Consider the following 18,385-nt stretch of genomic DNA (forward strand, 5'->3'; position numbering starts at 1 on the left):
GTACTTATTTACTAGTAATATTTTGGCTTTATTTCTTTTGCTTACCTGTGAACTCATTTCTTGCCAAACTGGCTTGCTCTGTATCATTCCAATCTAATTACTGACTGCCCAATTTAAGCATCTGTCTGCTGAGCCAAATCTCTGTTTTAGTAATTGAAATTAGCTTCGTCTATTTGTTTGAAATTATCTCATTCTCTTGTGTTTAGCTGAATATGCAGTTTCTTTCATCTTCTCCATAACACAGCATAGGACGTAGGAGACATATACATGGTTATCAGCTTCTCTGAAATTCCTAGAATAGCACAGGAGATGTGGCTGGTAGCAATTTACTTCTTTAATAAACAAAAGGATTTGATGAACAAATGATTTAATGAAGTCTTGAGTAAATTATCCCTCATTCTTTATAACTGGTAATATTATAGTATGGTTGGTTCATTTGATTTATTACGTGGTTAAACTTTTTAATACTATGAAGGAGATTGGAGGTACGTAGATTGACTATCACAATTTTCATAACCTAAGGTAAAAAGAATAAAAAAAGAAGAGGGTTTATAAAAATCAAAAGCTCTTCAAATTCTCGGGGCAACAGGCACCCAGAATGCCAGCTGAAAACCTAGGCAAACCCATTTGTTTCTGATCAGAATCATGTGCATTCTTTGTTTGATATTTTCATCTTCCTCTGTTTGAATCAGGATAGGAGCTTATAAAATTATGACTTTGAAAGCATTTGGCAAAGAACATTAGAGACTAATCCATTCAGCAATAGGACTGGCAGAAGAAAATTTGACTGGTTATATAGGGAGAATATATTCACAGAACATAGCATGGTGAAGAAGAGAAAGGGTGTAGCAGAATTGTTATCTCTGCTGATTATAGTGAGTTCTTAAACACTAGTGTTGTTCATATGACTGCCCCTCAAGATGATGTGATGTCATCTTCTGTGATTTCTTGTACCTATGCACCTGTGGAATACACACAAATGCACTTAAAATAAATCTTAAAAACATAAATGTCATATTTACATATGATGTCATAAATCAAACTGAAGTGACTCCATTCACATACTCCTGCTGACATGTCTAGAACCCCAGAGTTGTAATTCAGCCAGTACCTCAAGGCATCTACTATTTCAGAAGCATAGCAGGGATTCTTCTGATTCTCAAAAATAAACAAGGTCAAGGCATGACCACAACACAAGGTAAAATCAAATTACTAAAGTGAAAATACAAAGTATGGACAAAACTTCTTGTAAGTAAAACAATTTCTTTTCTGGCTATCAAGATAAGCTTCAACATGGAGACATCATTTAAGTTGTCCCTGTTGTATGGTTGAATACTGAGGTAGGGCAAAGGGGTGAGCCAAAATACTGTGAAAGAACAAAATGAGGGAAGTAACAACTAAGATTTTTAAAAAAGGAAAAAGGAAGGAAGGAAAGAAAGAGGATGAATTAAGGGAAAGTGAGGGAAGGATAAAGGAAGGAATGAAAGAATATAGGAATGAAAATAGGTTGGATTGAAGGAAAGAAGAAAGGAAGGAAGGAAGGAAGGAAGGAAGGAAGGAAGGAAAGAAGGAAGAAGGACAAAAGTTTTAAGAAAATTTTTATGGGAAATAGATTCTAAAGATACACTCTTATAAAGTCAAAGTATAGGTGACTGAAGACACTGATCATTGTGGTATTTACTTTGGCATCTTTTGTGAGGATCATATCTCATAAAAGCAATGCATATGGCATCAGATCTCTGTGTTAGGGTCTTTCAAGACATTGTTCATGCCTGGACCAATACTGTTTTATAAACATCCTGGGATGGTAGATACCCTTAAAACATATGTGTCTTAAATTTTTCTTCATAATATACATGTTCTTGAGATTTCTTTTTTTTCTATTAATTAATTTATTTATTTATTTATTTTTAACTTTTTTTTATTGAGAAAAGGAAAAAAATTCCTCCTCCTCCCAGCCTCCCATTTCCCTCCCCCTCCTCCCACCTTTCTCCCCCTCCTCCCACCCTTCTCCCCCTCCCCCCAATCCTCTCCCCCTCCCTCTCCAGCCCAAAGAGCAATCCCTGCCCTGTGGTAAGTCCTAGGTCCTCCCCCTCCGTCCATTTCTCGGAAGGTGAACATCCAAACTGGCTAGGCTCCCACAAAGCCAGCACATTACGTAGGTTCAAAACCCCGTGCCATTGTCCTTGGGTTCTCATCAGCCCTCATTGTTCGCCATGCTCAGAGAGTCCAGTTTTATCCCATGCTTTTTCAGTCACAGTCCACCTGGCCTTGGTGAGCTCCCAATAGATCAGCTCCACTGTCTCAGTGGGTGGGTGCTCCCCTCGTGGTCCCGACTTCTTTGCTCATGTTCTCCCTCCTTCTGCTCCTCATTGGGACCTTGGGAGCTCAGTCCAGTGCTCCAGTGTGGGTCTCTAAGCTAAGTAAGAAGGTGAACCAAAGGAAAAGCATATAGTTGTCCTCTTGGCTATGGGAAGTAGACAAAATTGCCGGGGAGAAAATTGAGATCTTGGGGGTGGGGTGGGATGGGGGTAAGGGGAGATGGGGAAAAAAAGGGAGAAGGGGAGAATGGGGTGGAACTTGGGGAAAAAGGAGGATTGGGATAAAGGAAGGTTGGATAGGGGAGCACGGAAGCACAATTCTTACTTAAGGGAGCCACCTTAGGGTTGGCAAGAGACTTGAACCTAGAGTGGCTCCCAGATGCCCAAGCCGAGGTCCCCAGTTAGTTCCTTGGGCAGCTGAGGATAGGGAACCTGAAATGACCCTATCCTAGAGCAATACTGACGAATATCTTGCATATCATCATAGAACCTTCATCTGGTGATGGATGTTCTTGAGATTTCTAAAAATAATTTTAAAAAGCGATAGATTAACTATGCTGGTTCTAAAATGGTGACGAGAGAATACATAAAAAAGATCAGACCATCTATTTCTTTAGTTGTTTAATTTTGTTCATAAAGGTTTGCAAAGGGGGATTTTAAACAATTGGATTTTTATAGTAGTCATGATCACATTACAACAATATTTTTTTTTCAGATGATGGTACCTGTCCATTAACTGAACAACTGAGGTGAGTGCTACCTTCTGCTTTTCTTCCTCCATCTTTTCTGCTTTCTCCTTCTTTTCTCCACTTTCTTCTTCTCAAACATGTATGAAATTCTTTTTCTTGTAAAATTTAAATAATTTTATTTGCTTATATTAATTAAGGTTATGCTATTACATAAGTTTTTCTGCAAGAAATCCACAAAACATTTTATAGTAATATATTTTGTCTTTTATTTTCCTCCATTTCCTTAAAAATAAGATTTGGAAAACAGGATTAACAACAGAGAATGCTGTTTTCAGAGAAATTTTCCACTTATTCAAGCTATAACAAGTCTTTTAATTATAAACCTGATTCATCTCATGGGAAACAATCAAAATATTCTGTAGTGTGTGTATCAATAGCAAAACACCTAACACTTAGTGACACAACCGTGCTTTCTTTTCTCTACTAATCTATAACATTCAAAGAAAAAAATCTCATGTACCTTAGCTTATTTCATTTACTTCCTAATTTAGATAATGGTTATCAAGTATTAATAATCAAGTCATGTTTCTTATCAACTTAATTCATCTCATCAAAGTTGCTCTTTTTATCAGTGATATTGAATTAACATGGCATCACTGTACTTCTATATACCATTGAACTTGCTTTGAGAATTTTCTTCACTCTGCTGGACTTAAAAGAAGACTTTATATTAGATGATTAGCCTTCACTGCTTGGATTTACCTGTTTAGAATAGATTAAAAAATATGGTTTTATTTTTCTTTTAACCAATGCAATACATAAGAACAGTAAAGTAGGATTCTTTAATAAAGGCTCTCTCTTTCTTCATCCTAAATTTCTTGATATAAAATGAGATGGGCAGAGTAGAAACAGAGTAGAAGGAAAATAGGATGAAGAAAAAGTCTGCATAAATGTTAGGTTAGAAAAATGAATAAATGTCAACCTATATAAGATGCTGTATGACATATGGTGTAGGAAACAATAGAGTAGAAAAGTTATTTATTATATCAGAGTATCTCAATAATAATAGTATGAGAATTGCCTAAGTTAACTTTCTAAATGATAGTATTGGTGAGATGAATGTAACATTGAGCCCAAATTTGAGTTAATTCCTAGGTGATGGCAAAGTCACTAGTCTAATGAGCACACTGAAAAAAAAAAAAACCACTTCAAATAATTCTCACCTTTTCTTCCTCTCCATATAAAGAACACTAATTTTCACATATTTGACTTGGTTTCATTATTTTATTTTTAAATATATTTTATGGCTCTTTCTTCATTATGAAAAGAACAATACTGGACTAGAACAAGCTTCCCAGTTTTGGTTAAGCAAGAGGAAAAGGCATGGGTATGAACTAGCTCCCTCATGCCCACTCTCACTCTCATTTCTAGTTAATCAAGGGCAAACATAAGGATTCTCAAAAGTAAATTTCATTGAGTGAAGTAGTCCTAAGTGAGTGAAATATAAGATGGCATTTAAACATATTCTCATACTGCAACCTGTTGAAAGGTGCTCACATCACTGTACTGAAATACCGAAAGTAAAAGCAGTGCTAACAGGGAGTTAATAATCTTAAGCAAGCAACATTGTTATCAGTGCTATGCTTGAGATTACAGTGCTTTTTGTTTTGCATAACACTGCTAATGGAAAGTTTGCTACTAGTCTGTTCTTTCAGCTTGTTCAGATCCCAAGAGGTAAAGCACAAATAAATAAATAATGTTGTGTTAAATAGATTCCCTTTCTCCCCGGTGATGGATATTATGGACATCTGAAATGCACTAGCTTATAAGCAGTTTTGTCTTAGTGTTGATGTTGGTGCTGATAGTTGGGGAACCTGTCATAATGGGAGTAATGACTGTGATAATGTCATTACTGTAACTGCTGTCATTCATCAAGTGCTGCTCAGACTCAGCCACGCTGATAAATTCTTCACATTGATTATTTTATTTAGTTCATTCCATGGCCTGTAAGATACTACAATTATTTCTCATACTATCGAAATGGGAATGAGGAAAATAAACAATTCACCGGAGTCCATATCAAAGAGTATACAATAGGTCTGACTTGTATCAATCAGTACTGCTCAATGCACTAAGCCAAACATCTATGTGCTGTTCTCAGAATCATGACAATGTAATTCTAAGATCATGGTTATCATGATTCTGAGAACAGCACCTTTTATTGAACAAATACTTTATTTCCTCAGATGTTGGTAGTTCCCCCATGAGGCCACATCTAAATCCCCAGAGAGAACACTCTTCTTTATGTGTCCTCTCTTATCCAATAGGACATATTCCAGAGGCATTTCAAGTGACACTTCTTTCTAGCTGAATAGCCTGGTTTTCATGTAGTGCACAGGTCAGTCCACGAATGTTCTAAAGAACAAGCCTAGTGTAAGTGCCTCTCCTTGTGTCATATTAAGTGAAATAGTGGAGCTAAGAATCAATGTAGAGAGAGACTGTACAAGATCAAGAATACCTGGAGACATTGTGCAAACTCTGACGCTAGAGCCATTGACTCTGATCTTTTAGTACATGGTCAGTTTCCTGTAACTGTGGGAGCTGCATTAGTGGTCTGTTGCCTTGTTGAAACTAGTTAAGAAGAGACAGATTGTGTCTTCCTTGGAGAAGTTCAGGGTTTTTCTTAGTCATTATACTTTAGAATAATACATGTACAGTAGAACTAACCACTTTATGGTGTTGACTGTGGTTGGTATTGTAACGCTCACACAGGATGAGCTATGTAAATATTCTGAATTTCATATAAATGACTTGAATATCTAAGTTTTGGTTTCCACAGGCGATATCAGTTCTGGCCCCTGCAGATATCTCAAGGAGTAGTAGTTTTTATTACATTAGTGCATCCACTCCCTGGGAGGGTGTTAAAGTGAAGACTGAATAATAAAGCAGGAACAGGCGATTATGGTTCATGCCTTTAATCATTCCAGCATTCTGTAGGCAGTGCACCTGCCTGGGAGGGGGAAGCATCTCTGTAAATCTGAGGCCAGTCTGGCCTACCGAGTGAGTTCCAGGACTGCCAGGATATGCAGAGAATCCATGTCTCAAATCAAAACAGAAAGCAGAATTACACGATATTGTTGAGACCACATATAGTTTGGCCTATGTGTTTACCAATAACATTTGGGCCAGCTCATAGCCAAGATGAAATATGTTATAGAAAATTCAATAACTGAGAGAGGCAACAAGCCAAAATTTAAGGGATCTGGAGGCATCTAAAGGATTCCTTGATAGTTTGCTTAAAGATCTGCCTGGATTCAAAGCAAAAATGCTGGACTGAAGATTTAACGACTGGTTTTCTATTTATGCCTAATTCAGGAACCCCGTTCATATATACATTTACTTACAGGTAGGGAAATGAAAAGCCAGTTATTTTGTGCTTGTGTTGTCACATCCTGTCTCAATATTATCCCGAGAGACAATGTAAAAGACGCTGAGTAAATTCCATATCTGAAAGATTCAGAAGACAAAAGACAGTTGCTGTTACCAATAGCCCATCTGAAATGTGGAGCCCCTATATGAGGAAGTGAATCATTTTGCAAATGAAGAAGCCCATATCCCAGTTGTCTTGCCCATATGACATAACTAGAGAGCAGCATCCCGCTTACGCAGAGCTCTGTCTCTGTGAGCAGGCCACCAGTTTCCTGTACCTGGCTCACGGAGAGCCAGGGAGAATCTTGATTGTCCAGAATGACCACAGAGAGCTGCAGTTCTGCCTCACTGCTTCTCGAGGCATTTCCCAGCATCTCCACAGAGAACATCTGTCTTCAGGACTATAAATCTAGTATTTTACCAGCACTAAAGTTTCTCTATTGCTTACAAGTGGCAGGGATCAACAGCCTACTCCCATCACTTAGGGACTAACAATGTGGAAAATTGAGTGAACTCAATCTTATTGCCTCTGAAGGCTTCTCCCTGTGAACCAGAGTCATCTTCGAAATTCAAAGAAAATCCCAAATAAGGAGGGAGAAAGTAACAAATTGCATGAGTAAAAAACCCACAATTTTGCTTTTTTTTTTAAAGAAGAGAATGAACCTAGAACAGAGTTATTCTATTTTAGGTAAAAAGAAGATGCATTTTCTATGTTGACCCAGTGAGTTCTGTATTAAGAGTCAAGAAAAATTTCATCTATCGTACTCTAAATGGAAGAGAACTGACATCATAGTACATTAAGCAGGCATTTCTATGTTGCACCAACAAAATAATTGGGCACCTGTATAAATGCAGAATCACAAGGACAGAATTCAAATTTTGTGTTGCAATATGGGTAATTGTACAATCAAATAGATACTTTGATTAAAAACATTGTATATGTAAATTTTTCATTTGCTGGAGTACTCATATTTTGGTATGTGCATACATAATTAGAGATTTCTAATTAAGGTTCTCTAGTGGCAGAAATAACCTGATAGAGTGGATTTCATGTTTTACCTATTAGCCAAAAATTGTAGGTTATTTTATTTTCAATCATCATATGGCTGTCATTTCAAAGATTACTTTGTCCCTTTTATAGATACCATTTAAAATCAGAATACTTTTTAGTCTCTTTTTTGAAACCTAGTTAAGTGATTTTTTTGCAAAATATTATGACATATCATATGTTAAATTGCCTTCAATTTGAGCATTCATTCCAAATAGGAAGTCAGATAAATTGGTAGTATATATAGAGCATGCCTGTCAGCCTTCCATCTAGTCATTATTTTTGGGAGCATTTTAGCATTTCTAAAGTAAATCAATTTGTGCACTTCAAATGATCTGTTTACCATCAAGACAACAATGAATGGTATTTCGAAGAAAGACAATCTAGTTATCAAATATTTTGATAAATTCCCACTTTGCAATCCATATGCTTCATTGAAAACCTCATTATCAATAATACTTCTATTGGCTTACTATGTGCAAGCAACAACCATATATAACCAGCTTGTGGGTAGTTACTGTGTTAAGAAGGAACAGACTGAGAAACAAATTGTATGATTCTTCTATCTGCTGTTTTCCAATGCTGAGTTCAGAACTTGAAAGGCCTACTCTGTGCCTCAGGTGTAGCGTTATGTTTGTGTAGATCCATGAAGTAGCTGTAACAGACTGCAATGCAGAGAAGAGAACCATCCATGTAAAATTACCAACTCTTTCTGTGTTCTTTCAACTGTCATAACATGAAGTAACACTCATTGAATAAAAGAACCCCAAACATATCACCCTTGTCGTCTTTTGACTCAGCTGCTTACCTTCCAGCTTCCCTTTGAGGACTAGAGTATCTAAGAAAGCTGGTTATAGAGCACAGCACAGCAGGAGAACAGAATCTCCAATAACTAGGCATGTTTTACCTAGTTTTCAGACTTGTTCTTTGTGTCCCCTGATAACTAAAGTCAAAAGTAGATTTCTTTACTTCTGTTCCCGTCAGCTATGCTCCAAACCCAATGGCAGCTTTGTCTCCAGAGGGCAGCTTTCTAATTTGTAAATTTTGCTTTCAATGACGTGGGCATCCTCTTTCCTACTCTCTTATGGTATTCTGGCTTCCAAACTCTCCCAGGGCACTGTGGATTTGAGGGTCTTCATGTCTCTTTCTCTATCTGCATAGATTTCTGGAAAATCAACAATCTTCTCTTCGCAATTTTCAAGGCACTGCTCAGGGCTCGTCCTGGCACAATAGATTTTACCACCATATACTTCTGTCGCCCTTAATGCTGTTAAAACTGCTAGCTTCCTCTCTTCTGTTCCTTTGAGTTCTTACCAACCACATCTTTCACAAATCTGTTTCTGTGTCCCACATTTTTTCACTATGAGAGATAAAGCTAAAAGAGGCATCTTGGTCTAGACTATTTTCCTCAGTATCCCTAGATCCAGCCTGGCACAAAGTAAAAACTTGTTAGCTACATGCTACATGAATAAATACAGAATCAAAGGATAGAAAGAAGTAAATAAACACTATAGTATTGCTATCCAAGGATCTATTTCTCAGCTGTTACTAAAATAAATGACCACATGATAAGCATGGCACTAAGTGGTTTTATTCATGGTATAATAAGACACTTAAGAATGTATGTGTCTGCTAATGACAGCTACATGCCACTGAATACAAGATAAGCTGAGAGGTAGAAATGAAAGTAAAGGCTATTAAAAATAAATTATCAGAAAATATAATGTATTTTTAGCATAACAGGTTAAAAGCAAAGGTTATCTATGTCATAGTATTACTGTATGTTGTTCTTATTTTGTACATCTTGGAAATATTAATTTTGTCTGTATATTACATAATGAAAATGCCATTTTTTATCTACCTCATATATGATAAAGCTGAAGCAAGCAATAATTAAATTACTTTTTTATTAATGTCACTGAGAATCCCATAGACTCCCATTCTAAGCTGAATACACAAACACACAGAGAGACTTGTACACAAAGACTCTCACACAGGAGCTTATGCACTTCTTGTTTTTATTTTCTGAAATAATGATAACACTAATAAACCTTTTTATTCATTATCTCAGAAAGTCATTTTTAATTTATTGTTTCTGATGTGTTTTCTGGAAAACTTAAAAATACATTAGTAAACACACATATATGATCTATGTCAGGATTGATCGACTTTTGGTTTTGAGTGAATAAGTTTATTAATCATGTAGGAGCAAAAGCTAAAGAACAAATAGCAAGTAGCAGATAGATCAATAACATCAGTAGATTGGACTTGCATCATTGAGTAGAAAAGACTTGATGAAGCCCCACTGAAGCAGATATTCTGCTGTTCTGACCGAGAGACTTCCAGGCACAGCAGAGCAGATTCTCAACAAATGATCTTAGCATTTCTCATTGAACTATAGGCATTGCTCTACTGCAGAAAAAACAATAATAACCTCTACAGGAAATGGTTTACCTTCAAGTTATTCTCCAGGGAGTGATGTTTCAACATCTTTATCTATTTGAAATTCTTTTCTTCCCTGTAAAGGACAATGGGCAGCCTACTCCTGGACTAGGAGTTTGGGAGGTTACCTGAAATAAATCTGCTTGAGACTGAGCCTGGCGGGAGGTAGAGTAATTGCCTCATGTGTTCAGATTCTGTCTTCAATGAGCACAAACAGCACATGGAAATTTACCAATGTAATTTGTATTATAATATATCATATACTTCACTTGGATTAATACCCATAGGAACATTTATTTTAAATCCCATGGCAGTTTTCACCAGCTAGATTTAAAGATTTCCTATTAGAATGTATTTTTTGAATTATTCTTCCTTGTAAACTTGTATTAGAGCTAGTATATGATTGAAGGCAACCTTCCCCTTAGTGCCTAACTGAGCCTTGAGCTGAAGATGTGTCTGATGTCCCAGTACATTGTTAATGCATTTTATAGAGAAGGATTACTAACAATAGCATGAACTTCTGCTCTTAAACAGACAATATATTTGATATTCATGTAGTTAAAGCAAGTGTTTGCAGAAAGTCTGAAGGGCAAATAGCACAAGGGCATTTTAACCAAGGATGCTGTGTCTACAGAGGCCACTCTACAAAAAGAGAGGTGAAAGAAAACATTTTTTGCTTTGAAGTGAAAAAAGTTTTACCATACCCTATGTATAAAGGAATCAAGGATTAAGTGTACTCACAATTTTACTTTAATTTCAAAATGAGCCAATTAATTAAAATCCAGTGGGGGTATAACATATGCTCAGCAACATGAGTGTGACAGAAGTCCTAAACCATGCTTTATAGAAACTCCCTTAACAAGTCTCAAAACCAACTTGAGTTAATTAATTAGCCCTCACTAGGAAAAAAATGGCAGATAGTTCTCCAGTTCTGGGATTTCCCCTGATCCCAACCTGAAAGCTTGTGGTAGCACAGTTGACACTGTGGTCCATTTCAGCTGTGTTCCATTAATGAGCATGTTCCAGAACATTTCTTTATATGTTAATCTTTGCTGGCTCTGGTAGCAAGTACAGAAGACAAACCAAACTCCTGGTTATGTGTTCCTAACAAGGTTCTCCCTATTTCCTGGCATTAGCCAGGCTCACAACCACAAAGGCCTATAGTTATGCTATAGTACAGAAATTTCTGGTAGACTCATATCTACAAACTTGACACAATGGTTGCTATTTTTCCCCCTCAATCCCATTAAAGGAATCTCCTCTGGCATGCTGCCCTAGGGAGGCTAAGAGAGTCCATGAGTTTTCTTAACTTTCAAACAGATACAGCCAATTGTCTAGAAATTCAGATATCTGAATGTATTTTTTCCATTTTTTATTTAAAGTTCCTAATTAGAAAATGAACATAGGGGCACTTATCACATAATTAGCTTGGTTTTATTTACACAAAAAAGTTTCAATTTTTAGAAAAATGAAGTTTTCACCAGGGGGTGGGGAGGATGGCACACACCTTTAATCTTAGCACTGGAGAGGAAGAAGAGGGTGGATCTCTGTGAATCCAAGGCTAACCTGGTCTACAGAATGAGTTCCAGTACAGGCTCTGAAGCAAAATAGAAAAACCCCGTCTAAGAAAACAAACAAATAAACAAACAAAAAAATGTTTTCATTGTTCCTAATATTTTGCCTCTCTTCCATCCATCACCCTAGTTTTACTCTTCCATGAATAACTTCTTGGTATTTGGGGAAATAGTTTCTTAGAGATCATAATCAATCCTGAGAATCTTAGCATTGTACTCTTGGAGCCTCCAGTGAATCTGTAACCATCAGCAATAATTTTCAGGGAAGAACCTCACTCTTCCTTCTGTTTTCTCCACTATAACATGTTGCTAGAGGTTCTAGAAAAGTTTCAAAACCTCCTGTGAGTGACAGAGCTCTTTGTCTTTATATAAGGCATAGGAGGTTTGCTGTCTCAGGGATAAATTATCCACACTGTGTCTGTGTCTACTGGTACCTTCCCTGTGTTTTTACTTTTCTACCAGTTGCTCATAGATAAAGACAGGAAATCTAGAAGGCACCATGCATTGCAAACATACACTGGAAGTAGTCACTAAAACCAAGTGTATATTCCATCTAAGCTCAGGACAGACAGGTGTGGGCCATTTTTGTTTGGATCTGTTTTTCAGTTGAAGGTCCTAACTTCTCTCTGAGATAACTCTTTGATTCTAAGATAAGAAACATGCAAAAATCAAAGCACTTTTCTCAGATACTCACACACATATGCAGAGACCACTAAGGTGGTGAGTGTAGCTCTTTGCTGCAACCAATGTTTAGGTGTTTAGAGAGTAAGGAATTACATCATCTGCAGGCTCAAAGTTGTGCCTTTACCTTTCATGAATATCTGGTGCATTCTCTTTAATAACAGGGATTGGAACTTCAAGGTGAAAATGTTATATACTTCAAAGTTAAGATTGAATATATATATATATATATATATATATATATATATATATTCAGAAAGATAAGTGTTTTAGGGGTATCCTCCCCCATCTTGCATTATCTCTTTCAAAGGCAATTATGGGTTGTACATCTGTACAGACAGTCATATTACAGTAGTTAGAAAGCCTGTAGGATGAAATATTTTTATATTAAAAGATCCAGTGGCCTTCATTCACATGCTTTTCTGAAAATATATTTGAAAGATTTGCTTGTTATGTCGGTCTTCAAGAATGGCTCAACTATTGTTCTAAGCTGCCTGGAAAACATTACATGCCTTCCTCTTTTATCATTTGTCTCACTTTTCTCTGGTTTATCTTACTTTCTGGAACTATGAAGGCTCTACACCAAAGAGGGGTGAAATGTCATCATTGGTTAGACTTGGCTAGCATGGAAGTTTGTCTCTTAGTCTTTACAAAGCCTGAATACAAGCAAATGTGTCCAATAATGGTGTTCAACCAGAGAACAATTGTTAAAGTCATTCTTTTTCATAGGGGTATTATGTCTACATTGTGGCACTGTGTTGCTCAACCTATAAAATAGATAGAAGCAGGCAACACAGTATCTATTTCCCAGTTAGCACAAGAGAAAAAATCATGAAGTTTTACATTTTTAAATACCACATCTGGAAAATTCTGTGATTATTGTTTGTTTATAAATTAGGAAGTTGTGAGGAGTACCATGTAAAACTGTGTTTGCTTTTTGTTTGCTTTGTTTTTGCTGAATTCGGTATAAACTTGGTATCATTCACCTACTAGGGAATTTGTCTAGCAGTGAGACCCATCCCCAGAACAATTAAACAATTTCAGAAACTACTTGAGAGATGCGGGATTATTGCAGGGCTATTTTGCATTTTGGTGTGTTCTTCAATCTGGATGTTTCCAAGTTGTCAAAAAGAACCATCATTAAAATATCCGAGTGAACATAGTGAAGCATGAAAAAGTCATCACAGTGGCAGGTCCCAGTGGCCCTTGTTAGTCAGGAAGGTCTCAGTTTATTGTCTGGGGTTGGCACCAGTCAGCACCTGCAAATGACAAGAAATAGTCGCAACTGTCATGTATAAAAAGCAATCAATTAAAAACTGTCAAGGAATCTACTTATTTATATCCTACACATTAAATTGTTAGAAACATTATCATAACAAGTTCCCAAATCCTACAAGGAGTGTATTTTATAAGGTAAATGGAAATGCTGTTAATTTTGACTGCAGATTCCATGACGACACAGATGACATGGCCAAGTTGAATGAAGTCCTCAGATTGGGCTGTTCTCCCTAGATTTTATTGAAATATCACCTTTCAGCATAAAATTTTCAAACTCAAGGTAATCTTGACAAAGAATCTTGCAATAAGCTACATATAAAGTAAAAATCCGACTAAATCCAGGCCCAATCAGAGAAGCTTCTTCCTGCAGTAGACAGCAAAGGACACAACTGGTCAGTATACAAATAAGAGACTTTGGAGATATCAAAAATGATTAGGCTGTGTTGCACCCCTCCCTTCAATCGCCACTGTTCTCTTCAGAAGAGTGGGTAGTGGTAAGAGGGAACAGAGACAGGGGTAGCAGGTGACTGAGGAAACAGAGTTTGTAAAACACACAACGTGAATGTACATACAAGCTCAAAATGACAGTGACGGCATGCACAAGACCTGCACAAGATCAAGACAGACAAAACCTCAAGAACTCAGGAGAGGGACAGCACACAGTCTCACTGCCAGCTAATGAACTCTTGTCACCTGATTCCTACAGGGAGCGGGAAAGTCAATGTACTTTAATAGGGTGACCCCTGTTTAGTTATCACTCTCCAGGTTAAGCCCATGTACAGGATAAATAGGCTAATGTATTCTGGATGTGAAGGGTTTGAAGGAAAGAAGAGTCAGAGAGAATCTGGTGCAGAGTAACTAGAGTGGGAAATTGTGGAGGAGTTGGGAATGATGGTGTAAATACAATCACAATATATTGTTTGATTTTCTTAAACAAACAATGAAAAATCATGATAAAAAGCTAACCAAATCTAAATTTTTGACAACTTTGTTTTATTTATCTTTTTAATGACACATTAATTGTAAAGATATACATATTGCATACCAATGAATTAGCTTGACAAAATAAAATAGTGAAATAGGTGAAGGGTTTTGTTTTGGGTTTTGGTTTTGGTATTTCCTTTGGGACAATACATCTTCCAGTTAATGAAATGTATAAAGTAATCAAGTGTGTTCATATCCATCAGAGTCTGATGTCAAGGTAGCTGGTAGGATACTACATTTGTTTGCCAAGTATAACCAAACATAGATTTATTAAACTTTTATATATGAGCAAATCTTTCTGGCTAATTCTGACTCTATGAAGATTGGTTTCAGATATTATATTGGGACAGATATTTAACTATTCTTGCAGAAATAAAACACAAAACACTAAGTGTTCTCTTCTTTTTAGAACAATGATTTTTGTGGTTTATGGCAGTTGCTTCTCTTCAGTGATTTTTGAATGGCTGTAGTGAACAGACACCTTTGCTAATTGTGGAAATTTGGAAATAGATGCTACTACAGAATATAAGCATGTTCTCATTAAAAAATACAAGTTAAATAATTCTAAATTTGTGTCACTTCTTAATAACAAATAGTATAGTGATATGTAGTATAAAACACGCTAATATCCATTTGAAAATATTTTTCTAACCAAATTACTTTACTGATATAAACATCAAATCTTTAAGAAATGTGTGAACATGGAAAAGTGTGATAAGAAGTGTGTCAGTGACCACATAACATTGAGCTGCCATATGCTGGGGTTCAGCCTCTACAAAACCAACACTTACCAGGGAAGGGACATAGGGATTTAGAAATATTAGTAAAGAATACAAAGAAATATGTGAAAATAATAAAATAGAAACCATAGAAAATGGTACCAGGAGGGAGTACCAATAAATACTGAAATAATCATCGGTCTTTATTTTTCCATATACTTTTATAGCCAATTTAAAAGTGGGTGGGGAGGAGTAGGTAACAAAAAACTTATTTAGGGGCTGGAGAGATGGCTCAGAGAATAAGAGCACTGACTGCTCTTCCAGAGGTCCTGAGTTCAATTCCCAGCAACCACACGGTGGCTCACAACCATCTGTAATGAGATCTGGTGCCCTCTTCTGGCCCACAGTAATACATACAGGCAAAATATTGTATATATAATAAATAAATCTTTAAAAAAAACGTATTTAACATGATACAAAGGACAACTTGAACAGTTAATTTTTTTTTAATCTTTGAGACATGAACTCATTAGCATTCTGTTGTCTAGGCAGTGAAGCCACCCCAGACCACAGGTCTTGAAGGCATCCACTCCCCAGGTGACGCTATAATTACTAAAGAAGGAGCAGAAGTACGTTTGTGTATCCTGACCACCTGTCAGGATGGAATGGATCTACTTGTATGAGCTATCTTAATGTCAAAAATAATCCTGTCCTGATCAACTCTTTTGACCAACGTCCAAACTCTCTGACTGTCAGATAGAACTAGTCTCACATTTTGGGGCCTCTAAAGAAGTGAGTCCGTTCCCTGGTTTTCTTTTCATGAAATGGGTTTGTTGAAGTAGGCAGTGCCATTTTAAAGCACTTTATTCAAGTTCACCTTCCCCTGCCGAAGCCAAAGTGAATCACTCTTTGTTAAATATAAAAACTGCAAAAAACTCTGCTGTTTCTGGCAGGACACAGGTGAAAATACCACCTGGCAGCTTTCAGTGGTCTATCAGAGTCAGAAAGCACTGGAAAGCCCAACGGATTCTTGATGGGGTGTTCCAAAAAGGAGCAGTTTAGACAGCCTGAATTTTTCAGTGAGTATGCTGCTCAAGAGCATTAAGCCTTGGAAATGCAGTAACAGGATTTTTATCTGAAAATCCATAGTTCAAAGAGGAAACACTGCATTTTTGAATGACTACCCTCTCAACGATGTCATTGAGAAGTCTTGATTTCCTTTCATACAGATTACCAGTTGAGGTCAAGCAACAGCAGGGACCTAAAGGAGTTGAAGACATAAAAACAGGTTGACATAAAACAATTCCCAAGTTTTCTATCCTTTGAACTCAGGGTATTCAGATAGCTATTTGGAACTTATAAAGGTAATCTGAGCACCCAGAAGATTTCTCAAAGCTGACAACTGACTTTCTTCCTGTCAAACCAACTTCTGAGGCAGTCTGTTAATAACGCTCAAGTATTCCCCAGAAAACATCAATGAGACATCTACATGCTAACCACATGGCTAAGTGGAAAACTTCTTAAATTGTACAAAACATGAGCAAACATATTTATTCCACACTATGCAGCCACCATAATTAGTTATCAGAAATGCATACCCCTCTCTACTCAATACTTCCTGCAATACTTTTTTAAAAAGCAACTATTTTGTAGTACAATGGCACTGAGTTTTGATCCTACTGCATGTACTGGCTTTGTGGGAGCCTAGCCTGTTTTTTTTGGATGCTCACCTTCCTAGACCTAGATGGGGAGGGGAGGACCTTGAACTGCCCACAAGGCAGGGAACCCTGACTGCTCTTGGGACTGGAGAAGGAGGGAGAGGGGAGGGGAGTGTGGGGAGTGTGGGGAGTGTGGGGAGGGGGAGGGAAAAGGGAGGCGGGGAGGAGGCAGAATTTTTTTTTTTTTTTTTTTTTTTTGGTTTTTCGAGACAGGGTTTCTCTGTGGTTTTGGAGCCTGTCCTGGAACTAGCTCTTGTAGACCAGGCTGGTCTCGAACTCACAGAGATCTGCCTGCCTCTGCCTCCCGAGTGCTGGGATTAAAGGCGTGCGCCACCACCGCCCGGCCGAAATTTTTAATAATAAAAAAATAAAAATAAAAAATGGGGAAAAAACCATGCTGAAATATTATTATAGTGCTATGAAGTCAATGAAGTCAGAAGGGAAGCAGCACTGACTGACTATCAAGAGTAAGGTCTGCAATTCCATGACCCCCGTCAACTACACACAAGCCATACAAAAGGAAATCAAAAGCAGAAACTAAGCAACAGGACTCTGTACCTGCAAAATAATGCCTGAGTAAATAAAGAACGCAAAAATGTATTTCTCAGGAATACACACATTGAGAAATGGAGGATTTGGGGCTTTTTAGTGTTGTTCTGTTTCATAGTTTTTTCCAGTTGAGCTTTCTATAAAGAAATGTTAAAAGTTCTTCATAAAGAAGGAGAATAGTATAAGCAGTTTTTCCTAGTCATCATATAAAAAGAAAATACTTAAAGAAATAAGTCAAAGAACAATAAAAATATAATGTTGCTACTTTGAAGTCTAACAAGTAGAAGATTATACAGAATAGTAAAGTAAGAATGTGCTTAATTGTAGATGATGGCATATATATTTTTATATACTTATACATATTAATTTTATGCAAAATGAAAGATATTCCTAACACAAGAGGCATGGGATGGACCATTCAGATACACAACAAAGCATGGTCCATCCATCATTAATGAGTCCTACTTCATGAGCATTAAATGTTCCAAGAGACAAGGAAAAAAAGCCACAAAACATTGCAGAAAATATGTCTGCTGAGATATTTTGTCCAAGATAATGAACAATATAAAATAATTAATAAAGGAGGCACCAAAGAGCTTAAAAAGGAAGACATAGAGCATATAAGCAAATTTAGAGGAAGCTATTTCACCTTCACCAGGGATATGCCTGCTATGGTTTGTATGTATGCTATGTTTGTGTGTTTGTATGAGCTGGGACTTGCTCAGCGCTGCACTTGAAGTTTTCTTCATGTAATTCCAGAATAACTAGGTTGACTCTACCTGCCACAGGTTCTGTTAGACCCCAGACTAAAGCCGCTATTGTTGTCCTTCCTTTTCCTCAATAGGTGACAAATAGCCACATTTTAATATCAGGGGCTTCAGGAAAACAATTTGGTGAGAATCAAATAGACATATTATGACATTTATGAGACCTGGAGCAAATTTAAAATGAAA

The 18,385-nt window shown here is 37.0% G+C and overlaps 1 protein-coding gene across 43 annotated transcripts in view; it reads left to right on the forward strand.

Annotated features, from left to right (window-relative positions):
• Ptprd (protein tyrosine phosphatase receptor type D) overlaps positions 1-18,385 on the forward strand; it is a 2,219,644-nt gene that overhangs the window by 1,183,515 nt on the left and 1,017,744 nt on the right. For all 43 annotated transcript variants that reach the window (XM_041632294.1, XM_041632295.1, XM_041632298.1 and 40 more), the window contains exon 8: positions 3,037-3,070. The gene's annotated coding sequence lies outside the window, so the exon portion shown is untranslated. The remainder of the gene's footprint in view (positions 1-3,036; positions 3,071-18,385) is intronic.

Source organism: Microtus oregoni, unplaced genomic scaffold (genome assembly GCF_018167655.1).
Source record: "Microtus oregoni isolate MIOR12 unplaced genomic scaffold, Mior012 000041F_ref0000270, whole genome shotgun sequence".
NCBI lineage: Eukaryota > Metazoa > Chordata > Mammalia > Rodentia > Cricetidae > Microtus > Microtus oregoni.